The sequence below is a fragment of the Alligator mississippiensis genome, chromosome 1 (assembly GCF_030867095.1).
Source record: "Alligator mississippiensis isolate rAllMis1 chromosome 1, rAllMis1, whole genome shotgun sequence".
Classification (NCBI taxonomy): Eukaryota; Metazoa; Chordata; order Crocodylia; family Alligatoridae; genus Alligator; species Alligator mississippiensis.
In genome coordinates, this window is record NC_081824.1 from 253,116,006 (window position 1) to 253,129,210 (window position 13,205).

The following is a 13,205-nucleotide window of genomic DNA, read 5'->3' on the forward strand; positions in this document are numbered from 1 at the left end:
TCCAACCCCCTGCTGAAAGCAGGACCAGCCCCAACTAGATCATCCCACCCAGGGCTTTGTCAAGCCAGGCCTTAAAAACCTCCAAGGATGGAGCTTCCACGACCTCTCTGGGTAACCTGTGCCAGTGCTTCACCACCCTCCTAGTGAGAAAGATTTTCCTAATATCCAACCTAAACCATCCTAATATTAAACCTAAACTTGTCATCATCATGCCTCCATATTCTAGGTCTGAGATCCTTGGCCAGCCATTGCTTCTCTACAGCCTTCCAAGGCACTTGACATGGCCTGTGACGTCCTTCAGTAGGCGAGATCCTGTTGCCTCCATGACTTCACAAGCAGTCTCACTGCCTTCAGTGGATTTAGCACAAGTGTAACTAACCTGCACAGAGCAGACAATTATGTGAGAAGGCACAGAAGAGGATGGCCTACAATTCCCTCTCCCTTAGCTCCTCTATCTCTGCAGGGTAACAGAAGTACAAGGTGCTATCACCCAATTACTTATTTGGCTATTCTTCAGAGTAGAACTGTGCTCTGAGAACTCTATTTTAAGCTGGCATAAAGGGACAACTGCTTTTTTTTCCTCATGAGATTGTTCACAACAGTCTCATCGCATCTGAGGCATAATTAGGTCTCTAATTATTCCACAAGCTGGCTTAAGCAGGTACACAGCTGCACAAAACAGACGGTGTGAGTTTCAGGACAGGTGGTAACCCTAAGAAACACATCTCTTTTCACGGCAGGGCAGCTGTGGAACTTGGGTGCCAACTGCATTATTGACAGAGGCAGCGAAAAGGAGCCCATGTTCCACTGGCTCTGCAGGCCTGGCAGAGTGAATGTGTTTTTTGGATGACGAAGACAAATGCAGCAGATCCATGGATTTCAAAGCCAAAAGGGAAGACTATGGTTTGTTTAGTCAGGCTCACAGCACTTCCCCATGATGCCTCAATCAAAGTCTATATCTGTGTGTTAAGAGCTGTAGTCTCTACCCCTCAGTGGCCCCATGGGCAGCAGTACCGAAGAAGAAATGCCCTGTAAGCACCATCACACTTCACTCTCCCTGTCAAGCTTAGTTTAATTTAACATCTTAATTTCCTGCAGCCACAAGCAATGCTGGAGGGATTTGCAGGCAACGTGCTGCCCATGAGCCATGAGTTGTGGACCACTGTGGTACAGCTCAGAGGGACTCAGTGCATGGGGCTATTGGTGGTTGTACACCCATGCTCAGGCAGTAACTGCAGGGTGTGGGTATATGTATAATAGATCGGTATGAAATGCAGCTGCGCTGGATCTATCAGGTGACAAAAGACACACACGGGATGCATAAACAATGCAGGTTGTAATGCAACACTTGCTGCCCCTGCCAGACAGCTTCACATTATGGGGGGGATCTAATTTCCTGCCCACAATGGATTCAGTGGCCAGCTGCTGCACCATCCTATCAGTCTGCAAACTGCCCAGGCGTGCAATGGAAAAGCCAGACCTAGGCAAAGACTCCTCAAAATGCCTTGGTCTCATACTCTGCCGTGCTGCCTGGTCAGGTCCCAAGTGCTTTATTTATCAAGCTCCCACTGGGCTTGCCACAAAAACTCATGCTGACAGTCCAGTGTTAAAGATCACACCATCTCTCTCTTGCCCTGTTTTCTCAATGCGGATGGATGCAGTGGAACTTTATAGACAGCAGGTTGCTGACATCCCTTTCTGCACCCTGCTCCAGGAGGCTGGCCAAGGTGAAAGCTTTGTATGAAAAAAAGCAGGCAAATGGCCCTGCAAAATCACTTCTTGCTTGCAGAGCTTCTTGCAAGAGTGTCTCCGTGTCCACAGAATCTCCCTGCGAACACGGGACTGCTTTTAATGTCTGCAAGTGCTTTGAGTGAGGGGCTCCCAGCTGCTTCACACCCCACTCGCTCCTAGAGATGCGGGGTGTTTCCAGCCCACCGCCGGCGCGGCAGCTACAACACCACCAGTCCTTAAGCCTGTTGCCTTTCTGTTTTTCAAAGCAACCACCCCAAAAAGCTCCTGGTGGGCCCTCGCTCGGCTGTCTGCATGTGGGGCATTTGTCTTATTATGCACACCCACCCTCAGCTCCGTGCCAAGGCCAGGGGCTCGCTTCTGCACCTCCAGAAGGGGCCGAAGCCTCGCTGGGCTGCCCATGCTGAGCCAACCCGGGGGCACAGCCACAGCCTGCCCTCCCCTGCGCCCCCCAGCCTGCAGCTGGCACAGGCCCCCGAGGGGCCATCACAGCCTGCCTCCCAGGAGCGCTCAGCCGCCTTCATCCCCGGGGGGGCAGCCCTGGAGAGCCCCTCCCCGACTCGGGCATCTCCCCACCGCCCCTCAGCAATGCAGACACCCCCACTTTTCTTTTTTAAGAGCCATGCCTGGGCTCCCGCTGTTTCTGAGGGGGGGCAGCCCCCAGCCCGAGAGCCCGCCCGGGGAGGCGGCACTCACCGTCCGGCCGCGCCGCGCCGCAGCTCCTCCGGGCGCGGGGCCGAGCGAGCCGAGCCGAGCCGAGCCGAGCAGGGGCCGCCCCCTGCCTGCACCGCCCCTGGCTCCACCTGCCCCGGCCCGCTCGTCCGCCCCCCCCGCCACCAGGGCAGCCTCGGAGGGACCTGCTGCCCCTCCACATCCCCTCTCCCCTTGGCAAGCGCTGGCCCAGCCCCCCGTCCTCCTGCCCTGGCCTCGCTTGCGCTCTTGTCTGAACTCCCTCAGCCCCCCTGGCCCTGGGGGGAGCTCCACAAAGCCCTGGCTGGGGTGGCCGGGGGGGCGCTGGTCCTGCTTTGAGCAGGGGTCGGCGTGGGCTTCTCAACCCACAAGTGAGTCGCGAGAATATAGGAAAGGAACCAACCTGAAACATGGATTCTCCTTTAACGAAGAAAAAGGTGGGAAACTGGGGCTTTTTTTCCCCTTGCGGGCTGGCAGAGCTCCAGCCTGCGAGGGCTGCTTGGGGCCCCTGCCCCACACACGGGGGAGCTGGGGGCAGGGGGCGCTGGGGCGGGACGGCACATCCGTGTATACAAATGGGTCCTGGTGCAAAGAAGGCTGAGAAGCACTGGGCTAGATGATCTCCTGGCATGAACAACGTGTGCCCTGGGCAGCTGGGGGGGCATGGCCATGGCCATGGCGGGAGCGCAGTGGTGGGAAGTGGGGGAGCTCTTGCAGAACTGTGCCCTCACAGCTGCCCAGGGCAGGCGAGTGCTGACCAGGCGTCAGTGGCACCTTTTTGTAGGGGGTGCACTGCTATGCTCAAGGGGTGCACGTGCACCGGCATGCAGCCCCTGTACATCACCCCTGCCTCCTGGGGCCCCTTCTAACCCTCACTTTCTATGAGTGTATGAGGGGGCACATATGCCAGCTGGGCTCGCAGGAGGTATAACAAGGGCAGGGAGAACGGGCACAGTCGTGCACAAGGAGGGGATGCCGCTTTGCGGAGGCTTTCGAGGTGTCCGTGTGGCCTTGTTCCAGTTCAGAATGACGCCCCCCAGGAACAGAAACAGAAGGAACCCACATTTTTTAGTGCTGAGCAACACATTTTGTTCCAGTTTGACTTTCTGCTATTATTTTTCGCACTGTTAATAATGTTGGGTGATATAAAGCAGGTGGCAGGCAGGGCAGAGTTGCACTGGGTAGACCAGTGATTCTCCAACTAGGGTGCCAGGGCAGCCAGGGGTGCCACAAGATCCTTTGAAGGGTGCTGCAGGAAATGTGAGGAGAGTACATGGGGCTCTCTGCCCTACAGGGACCTTTAAATATTCACGAGTGGAGAAGAAGGATGTGGGGTCCAGAGTCTGAAGCCACTGAAATACTGATGTCCCTGGTGAGGTTTTGCCATGTCTGTGGAATAAGGAAGCCTGGAGCAGCTGCTGTTTGGAGGAGCAAGAGGAGATGGCAAGACAGAAGAAACTACAGAGAGGGGTCTCTGGCAGTTGGCAGGCTGAGCGGACTGAGGGGAGAAGCCACTGCCCAGCCCCTCTGCAAGGAGGCAAACAATGTAACAAATTAATTAGCTTTTAAAATGGGGTGCTGCTCAGTTCACAAAAGTTAGGGAGGGGTGCCTTGAGTCTAATGGGGGTGCATCAAATCTAAAAGCATTGAGAACCACTGGCATAGACTAACTCAGTGGTTCTCTACCTTTTGGGTCTCATTTGTGCTGTTCTCTGAACTCCAGTCCCCCTGGCCTTGAGAGGGCATAGCATTCCTTGAGGCACCCCTCACTGGACTTGAGGCACCCCTTCATACCTTTTGTGAACTGAGTGGCACCTGCTTTCAAAAACTAGCATATATTAGTGCTTACTTCCTTGCAGAGGGGCTGGGTAGAGGAGGTTTGGGATAACCCAAGGCAGGGACAAGCCTGAGCCTGGCTTATTTGTTTAACCTATCTGCTTATGCCCCTTTTATTTCATCACACCTCCAGACAGCCTTCAAAGGATCTAGGGACATCTCCAGTTGCCCCAGCACCTTGGTGGAGAAGCACTGGACTAAATAAATCAGAGATGCAGAAGCCTTCATAAGTAGTTTACTTTATCAGATGCTATGTCTGATTTAGTTAGTCTATTAGGTGCAAATCTACCTTACATTCTGCCTGACTTCAGAATAACAGAGCAGAGGTGAATTTACACTTGGTGAATGTCATAGAAACCAAATGAATGGCAAGATTTAATTTGGCCATGTTGCTGCTGTGGGCTGGTAGAAGGGAATAAAAAGGCAGGCAATAAAATATAAAAATTGCAAACCGAACACAAAATGTCATTTCAAAACAAAAAAAATTACCAAAAAATCCTAAAATGTTGAAACAGGACAACTCAGACCTTACCAAAACTCCCCTCCCTCACCCAGTTTACATTCAAAATTAAAATCTGGTAAAACTGACCCAGTAGCAAAGCACTGCAAGCTGTGCATGTTCTGCCAGCTCTGCATGTACTGTCCCAATAAATTTTCTCTGACTGGCTTCAGTCATCACCTGCCTACTCTTTGGGGTAAACACACTGCCTATGCAACTCTAAAATTATGTCAGACTTTTCACAGTCAAATGCAATCTGCAAAGCTCTATCTAACCTGCTCTGTAGCCTCATGTATATTGCTCTACTTTTTTTGGTTTTTTTTAAGGAACACTTTTCATATCCCAGGTCAAATTAGTCAGATCAGGTCCAAATCTGTTTGAATCATTCAAGAACTATATGCAGCTCTACTACTGGCAAGTATCCTCCACCCCAGCCTGGGGCTTCAGATACTTCCAAATCCTTTGGCAGGCATCCTACATGAAAGCCCAAGCCCAGAAGCTTGGGGTTCAGATGCCCCGAGTTTCATTTGTCCTCAGCCATACAGCCGCAGGAGCAAGCTAGGGAGGAGTCTCCTATTTTCATAAAGTTGGTGTGTAGCCAAGATCCTCCCCCTGGAAGCTGGCCAGTGGGAAGCTAACTATGAGGCTTTCATAGGGAATCCTGTCTGCAAACAGGCAAGGGTGCACCCTCCACTATATAGTACCATTTTAATTGCATTACCTAGGTCAGGGTATTTCCCCTGCCAGGTAAGCATATTAGTCTGTCTACACTGCAGTCACTGTTAGATATTGCTAACTATGTAGTTAAGGCAGCACAAAACTCAGCACAGGCTGCAAAGCCAACAAAAGAAATTAAGCAAACACTTTTAACACTTAACCCAGCCCAAGTTCCTTTCTTGGTTAGTAATCCCTGAGCTGGCTGGTTTAAAACTAGCTTAGGCATGAGCAACTGGTGCCTTCCAAGACAGGGAAGTGGGGTGCACCATGGTGATGAGCGGTGAGCAAGGCCCGCTTGCAGACACCAGCGTAGGTGTTGGTGGCAATAAACGGAAACCACCTGCAGACACCGGCGGTGGTGGTGAGCGGGAACCGCCCATGGACACTGGCGGCGGGGCACGCAGTGAGTGGTAAGCAGGAACTGCCCGCAGACGGCGGCAGTGGTGAAGGCGGGTGGCAAGTGGCGACCACCTGCAGAAGCTGGCAGTGGCTTCAGCAGCAGCCAGCCTCGGGGGGGGGGCACATGCCCCCCCGCATCCTCCCTACGCATTGCCTATGAATTTACGTATGTCTATGTAAACATACCGTGTAGATACACCCTATATCTCTGTAAGCATTCTTATATCCCATATTTTTCCCTTTCCTCCCTCCTCTTTTTCAAAACTTGCAGCTTCAGTAACTCCCTTATTTCACAAATCCACTGCCTTGATCCCATCTTTGACTTGCACAACACCAGAGATGCTGTCACTAAAATCTTGCTGGATTTTCCTCTACAATGTCTTCAAAATCCAACAGCACCTTTTCGTTCTCAGCACTAAAGTTCCTGATCTGGCCTGGAGCAAAGCACCAGAAGGATTTCTGGAGATGGTCCCATGACCACTCTAGTTTTCCTTTTTACTACACATGTGCCCTCCCCTCTTCCAATTTTGCCATTGGCTTGATCAAGCAGCTCTAGTTTTCCGCTCCTATCGACTCCCACATCTGACATCTATTTGCTGCCTTCAGCTTCCCCCTTAAGTTCTCCCTCTTTTCAGAGTTGTCCTGTTTCAACATTTTGGGAATTAACATCTCACCAATTTTTGTAAAGAGAAGATTAGTGATACCCTGCAAGACTGTCCTTTTCCCACTTCTTCCTTCCCTCTTTGCAAGGAGCATCATGCCTCAAAAGTTTGCCACTACAGGAATGAATGGCAAGTAGCACAAATATGATTGGAAGCTTTTGAGATGGGTGGGCAGTGATGCTGGGAATCCTAGAACAAAGAATCATGTCTTTTGGTCAGCCTGATGAAGATCAAGGACATGCATTCTGGCAGGGCGAAGTGGAATGGTGGCAGGAAGTAGGACTGGAAGGCAGGAGATCTCAAAGATCTGTTCCTGTGGGGCCTGGGCCAAGTTACTAGGGCCAATACTTTTCAAGTTTGGGAGCCTGTAGTTAGGCACAAACCCACATATTACGGACAGCTCTATTGTTCTGGGAGGCTGAGTACTTGCAGATCATTCTGACATCAGTGGGATCTCTGAGTACTCAGCACATCTGAAAAATCAAGTCTTTTACATAAAGGTCTAACTGCAGGCACTCTGGCTGGTATGTTTTGGACTCAGTTACCTTGCCTCTATCTCTGTTAAAATGGGGGTAACTAACAAGGCACACATCACTGAGGGCCTTGCGATCTTAATTGTTTGCAAAGCACCATGGATCCTTGCCTGAAAAACTCTGTAGAGATGCAAAACATTAGTTGTTAATTAATGTTACTTATAATGTAATACATTATTTTATTAGCTAGTAGTATTTATTATTAAACCCTTAAGAAAAATACTACCGATAGTGAGCCAGCAGTTTATAAATACTGCTAATAAAAATAGACATTTCACATTCAATTCTGTCCCTCTGGAGTTAGCTTAAAAAATCCAACACCAGAGCTATGGAATATTGCTATTCCCATGACAACTTTTTTTTTTCTTTTTTTTTTTAAATATTGATCATCCTCAATCAATGAGAGGGAAAACGAAACTAGACTCTAATGGAAATAAACTACCTGTTTACCTGATGGTCTCATGTACTATCATTATGAAGCTCTGGGCTTAGCTCCCTACCCAGTGCAGGCTCTGACTTCAGCAGCACTGAGTTACCAAAGAAAAGATTTCTGTGGTTTCCCTGGATCAGTCAGACAATGAGGCTGATGTTGGCTCAATTCTGTCTTTGCCCTGTCTCCACTATGGTTTCAAAGAAAGGCCTGGGTGTCTGCTGCCCCAGTCCCCGAGGCTCCCAGTAATATGAGAAACTCCTCCAACTACAAAAGCAACAATCATAAAACCACCAGGCGCCTTACCTGTACAGGAAAAGGTGCCAGGCTACACAATAGTGCACTTCCCTGAGCAGCGAGTTTCGCTGTCTCACCGAGGGCAGGCAGAAACAAGAGTCTGAAGAGGCACGTGTGGTGGCAACGGCAGACAGCCCATGCTTCAAGAGAGTTCTGTTATTATCTCTACAGGGATACAGACTCTTTCATCCTCAGGGATCCTGCACGGTACTTAAAGAACTATATATAGAGACACATGCAGCAGCCGTTAAACACAACAGTTATGTGTTGACTTGGGGATAGATTCTATAAGTGAAGGAAAGCACTGAACCCAGTTGAAACTTCAGGGAGAGCTGGAGAAATGGGGAGATTAGCATTTGCTCAGGCTGGTGATGCTAACAGCCAGCAGTAACTTTAATGATCATTACAAGTAGGTTGCAGGCTTTACTTTACCTCTGTTTTCACCACTGCACCAACCCCAACAGAGCAGAAGGAACTCTGTCTACTGAGCCACATGCACTTTTTTTTAATATACTCCATGCATGTTTTGACCTTATGTGGTTCTGCAGGTCTTGGAGGAGCTAAGAGGGTAGCATTACTAGGCAACCTATTGTTCTCTCTAATTAGTCCAAGTGGTAGAGTGGCTCCATGGCTGGGGCATGGGGCTGGGACTCAGGAGGTCTAAGGGCTGGTGATAATGCAGCCATGGATGTGCTGTATGAGATCAGGCAACTCTCTCCATCAGTTTCTCCTCTCATCTATGTAGGCTGTAAGGTCTTTAGAGCAGGGACTGGGTTCATGCAATACTTAATGCCAGACTTTAGATGGATGCTACTGGCCACATCTACATGAGATGCTGACTGCACAGTAGCTCATTACTACTGCGCAGTAGCATTGTGTGGCATGAAGTGTGATGCAATGCTGCTTCTGCACAGTAGTAATGAGTTACTGTGCAGTCACTGTCACCAAAAAGCTGTTCAAAGACACTACTGTGCAGTAACTCCAGTTACCATGTAATCATTTAGTACTTGTGTATGCAAGTACTAAATGACTGCACAGTAACAACTGTGTACTTGGCATCTTGTGTAGATGCAGCCACTGTTGCATAGTGAACAGCTACCAGATTAAGTCATGATTTTATTGAAGTAAGCCAGTTTATTACACTAAGTTCATCAGGCAAATCAGAAATCAAAAAATCAAATGGAGGTACAGGGGAAATGGGCTTCATATGTCACCTGCCCTATCTCCAGAGTCTGCAGGTGAGAGTCTGGGTTTGTATGCATCAATATAAAATGAGTACTTGTAACTGTATTACAGAGCTCTCATGTTTAAGCTGAGCGGGCTTGCTCTACAGCACTGTGGACCCCACTGTTGGCAAAGGACACATCCCCTCTTCAACTTCTTGTTTATGTCTGGACCAGGTAAGTCCAATTGGTTCCCAGACTTGCCTTGATATTTCTCCAAACTATAAACTGGGTAATGATGACTTTCATGCAGAGTGCCAGCCCACACATTTTTACCTACTCAAACCTTCCTCAGGCTGTAGCTGATCACTGTAGCTAGTGATTTCCAACTCTTGATTATGGGAAGTGTCACACTGCATTTAGCAATGCCAAATTTCTTCCTATAAATTATTATTCCCAACTCCTCTTTCTTATTTATTATACAGACTCCTCATGTTGGTATATAGACAACTGACTGAGAGTTTTCTTTTTATTTTGTTTCAGTGTGTTCATGGTGCCTTGAGTTTATGTCTGTCAGGCTTTTGCCACTTAACCCTTTCCCCTTGAACTTACAGCTTAACACCCTCCTATTTCTAGATAGTTTCCAATGAAGAGGATTTGGCACTATATATATCAGAGATGCAGGCTATCCTACTGGTACCACTACCACATTAAGAATGTGGCTTCATGATCCACAAAACCCAGACTTTCCATTCTACACCAGTCACGTAGCCAATGTCACAACTTCCAGTATGTTCTGTTTTCTTCTTCCTCTCACTTTTGGGAGCAAAGGGCCTTACCAAGAAGATTACGTAGACATTCCTCTTAAGATGTTTCCCAAGGTTCCTCAAGTCATCAGTAATCTCTGTAGCTCTACCTAGGAGATAACACAGGATCCTGTTGCCTTTGTGCCCCTCCCTGAATTCTCTCTCCATTTTTCTTAACAGCAGTTGCCAGTGATGACTGCCTGCCCCCTTACAACAGTTAGAGAAACACTTGAGCATCCTCACAATAAGAAGCAAGCAGCTACCCTGAGGTGAGCTTTGGTCCAGTCCTCTGAATGAATATTTAGAGACAGCTTCTGTATCTCCTTTGCTGAGTGTCTCATCATGATGCAATAGTTCCAGCTTGACTGAACATCTCCTGATCCTCTTTCCTCTTCAGGTTATAAATTTCCACTCCTCTTTAGTTTCAATTCCCATTACTTTTCTTTCTGCTAGCCCTTCTCTGTGTTGCATCTGTGGCAACAATTACTGAATCCAGTTGCCAAAAAAGTCAGAATTTACTTGGTGGCTGCACACAGTTGATATTAGTGCTTGGAGGCTACAACATTGTTCCTTCAGGATTGACAATAATTGGCATTTCATGTGCAAGTAAAGTCTTCTGTCTTCAGGGAAGAAGTAAAGCATCCTCCACAGGTCACAATGGGTATTTTGTCAATCCACTGTGTTCTCTAAACAGTGCGGCACTGTACCTAAATAGAAATAAACCACACACCCTCTGAAAGCTCTTGTTTGTTGTTTCCCATTTTCTTGCTCCCAAATTCCCTCCATCCCTGCTGTGCACTCCAAATATACTATCCCCAATGTTGTGCTCCTTTTTTCTCCCCCTCTTTTCTCCCAGGTAATGGAGAGGACTGTTAGAGTTGGGTAAAATCCTGCCTGCCTACTCCACCTAGAACTACCGTCACACAAGAGTACCTGCAGCTGCTTTATATAACTAGTCCACTTGAATCAGCACTGCTAACCTGGCTACCAGGGACAGGTTATATGCCCAGAGTGCATAAGGCCTGGTTGAACACTCACGGGGCCATCCAGCACAGCAAGCACTCAGCTTTCCTAAAAATATCCCCAAATGCAGATACACACAAACCAGTAGAATCACCTTCCTCCAAGCACGGGATCCACAGTTATTACTCTGAAAACCTTCCTGTTTGCTGATTCCTGGCCCCCGCAGATGCAGAAACATTGGCATATAGCTAAGCCTTGCATGCTGTATACAGGTGAGTAGACAGGTGTTTGGACTCTGCCATGCTCACATGGTCCCTTCCTATTACAGCCATTGCATAAAGAGCAAAAGACACAGCACAGCCATCCCATGAGCCGAGCTGAGGGGGCAGCAGGGAAGTAGAGACCAGGGTAACTCCCAGAGGAGGGTTCTTCAGGGTGCTGTAGTTAGAGTGGGGGGGGGGGGTCCATGGTGGCTCCAAGCTTTACTGAGTAGCACCTATTAGAGCCACATGTGCACCTTGTGCCTCTTCATGTTCCTGTATCAGGGCATGGAGGGCAGGAAAGCTGTGACCTCCTTCAGTGCTGTCACAGCCTGATGTCTGTGACCACAGGACTCTGAGAAGGTGAACAGTGGGAAAGGACAGGGACTTCCAAGATGGAAACTTGTAAAAGAGATGGTGAAGCTGATCTGAACAGTGGGGAGAGATGGACAGCAGTGGCATGGGCACCCTCAGCACAGCTTCACTGCCTCCTTCCCAGGTTTGGCATCTGGTACCCCTGGGAGCAGCAGGGGAGCAGTGTAGACATACTACAGTACATCCCCCTGTGCCTTGCAGAACTGAGCTGAGAATATCTATTATTTTTGTAACAATTCTGTTTTTTCTTTGCCCAGGGCTCCAGCCATTAGTGCAACCAGCCTTAAAAGGGTTTCCCCACAATCACACATCTGCTGGAATATCTGATTTTTTTTCCATTTCTGCTGTTCTGGCCATCGACCAAATGGCATCTTTTGCCTTTGTCGGGGTTGCTACTCCTGGGGCACTTTTGTAGAGAGCCAACACATGCATTCCTGAGGTTCATAGTATAGTCCATGAGCTCTTGAGGGAAGGGAACATTTTAGTTGTCCTCTGGCCAGTGAGCTTCATTCCCTGAAAAGGCAGAATATTAGCTGTGGTCTGCATATTGCATGGTATGTGCAAAGTCTGGAACCACTGCTGTGAACTCAGGTTCTACCCCGACAAAGGCATGGGAGTCAGCATGAAATATCTCACCTGACTATCCAGGAGGCAGCCAACTGACATTATTCTCACATATTTTTTAAGGAACACCCATTAAATGCAAATGCAAAGATCAGGGGATAATAGGAAAGTAGGGCTGGGATCAACCTCCTGATGTCATCTAGTCCAGCCCCCTGCTCAAACAGGATCATCCCTGACTAAACCATCCCGAATCAAGTATCTGCCTAATCTGCTCTAGCATATTCCAGGTATGGAGATTCTACAATTTATCTAAGTAATCTGTTCTTGAATGATCAGTCACCCCCATAGTCAGCAAGTTCCTCCTAATCTCCAACCAAAATTTCTTCTGCTTGAGTCCATTGCTCCTACTCCGGTCCCCTACAGCCACAGAGAAAATCCTATCTTCATCCTCTCTATAATTGCCCTTCAGGTACTTGAAGATTTATCAGATTCCCTGCACAAGTGAGTTTGCTGCATTCTCTCTTGTCATATAATACATGAGATACTGCATTTACTCATATGCCACATATACAGGCCTTGTTTTCGGAAGAGGCAAGGGTTTCTTAAGGTGATATCTTTTATCGGACCAACTACGTAGTTAGTATAAATTTAGACAAGCTTTCAAATGCAAGATATTCTTCATCAGGTCTCTAATCCATTTTGGAAGGCAGAATGCAGAAAAAAAGATTTTTTTTCCAGAGCCATGGCTTAGAACTGGCCTTTTCATAGAGACACTGGGTTGCAAAATGGTAGCCAGTTTCTCTCAGACAGCAAATTGACTGCAGCTGTGAAAGGGTTAACACTGGGCTCTTCCCCTTCTGCTTGCTGTCCCACAGAGAAGGTGGCAGCCAATTTGCAACAAAGTGTCTCTATGCTTCTATTCTAATGAAGGAAATCCACTCTGCTGCTTAAAAGATACCCTCCCAGTTTGGAAGGCTAACTTTAGGGGGGAAAGATGCACTGTGGCATGTGAGTAAATATGGTAATGGCACTGAGAGAGGGCTATGCAGTCCCAGCCTTTATGCCTGTGTAGGCACAGGGTACATGTACGGCCCTGACAAACATATAGTTCATGGGGCTTAGGTATATGTGTACCTTCCTTAGAACCAACTGGTTATTACCTGATTATTCTTTCCCCTTCCCATTTTCTTTATGACAGCATGGGAAAGGAAGAGCTGCACAGTTCTTGACTCATTTGGATTAAAGGCATTTTTTGTTTCCTT

General features: G+C 48.2%; 1 protein-coding gene and 1 long non-coding RNA gene across 7 annotated transcripts in view; one reads left to right on the forward strand and one right to left on the reverse strand.

Moving 5' to 3' along the window:
- GPR156 (G protein-coupled receptor 156) overlaps positions 1 to 2,526 on the reverse strand; it is a 31,848-nt gene extending 29,322 nt beyond the window's left edge. For 3 of the 4 annotated variants that reach the window (XM_019476512.2, XM_059720501.1, XM_059720502.1), the window contains exon 1: positions 2,446 to 2,526. The gene's annotated coding sequence lies outside the window, so the exon portion shown is untranslated. The remainder of the gene's footprint in view (positions 1 to 2,445) is intronic. The other variant, XM_014603954.2, reaches the window with a different exon arrangement.
- A 30-nt stretch (positions 2,527 to 2,556) lies between these two features.
- On the forward strand, positions 2,557 to 13,205 carry LOC106738070 (uncharacterized). Of its 3 annotated transcripts, none has more exons than XR_009459005.1 (5): positions 2,557 to 2,876; positions 9,109 to 9,212; positions 9,962 to 10,050; positions 10,638 to 12,230; positions 13,142 to 13,205. It is a non-coding gene; the product is annotated as an uncharacterized LOC106738070 (long non-coding RNA). The 3 variants fall into 3 exon arrangements; XR_002086559.2 differs by having other exon boundaries at positions 2,558 to 2,876; positions 10,638 to 11,016; positions 11,637 to 13,205; XR_009459004.1 differs by having other exon boundaries at positions 2,559 to 2,876; positions 10,638 to 13,205.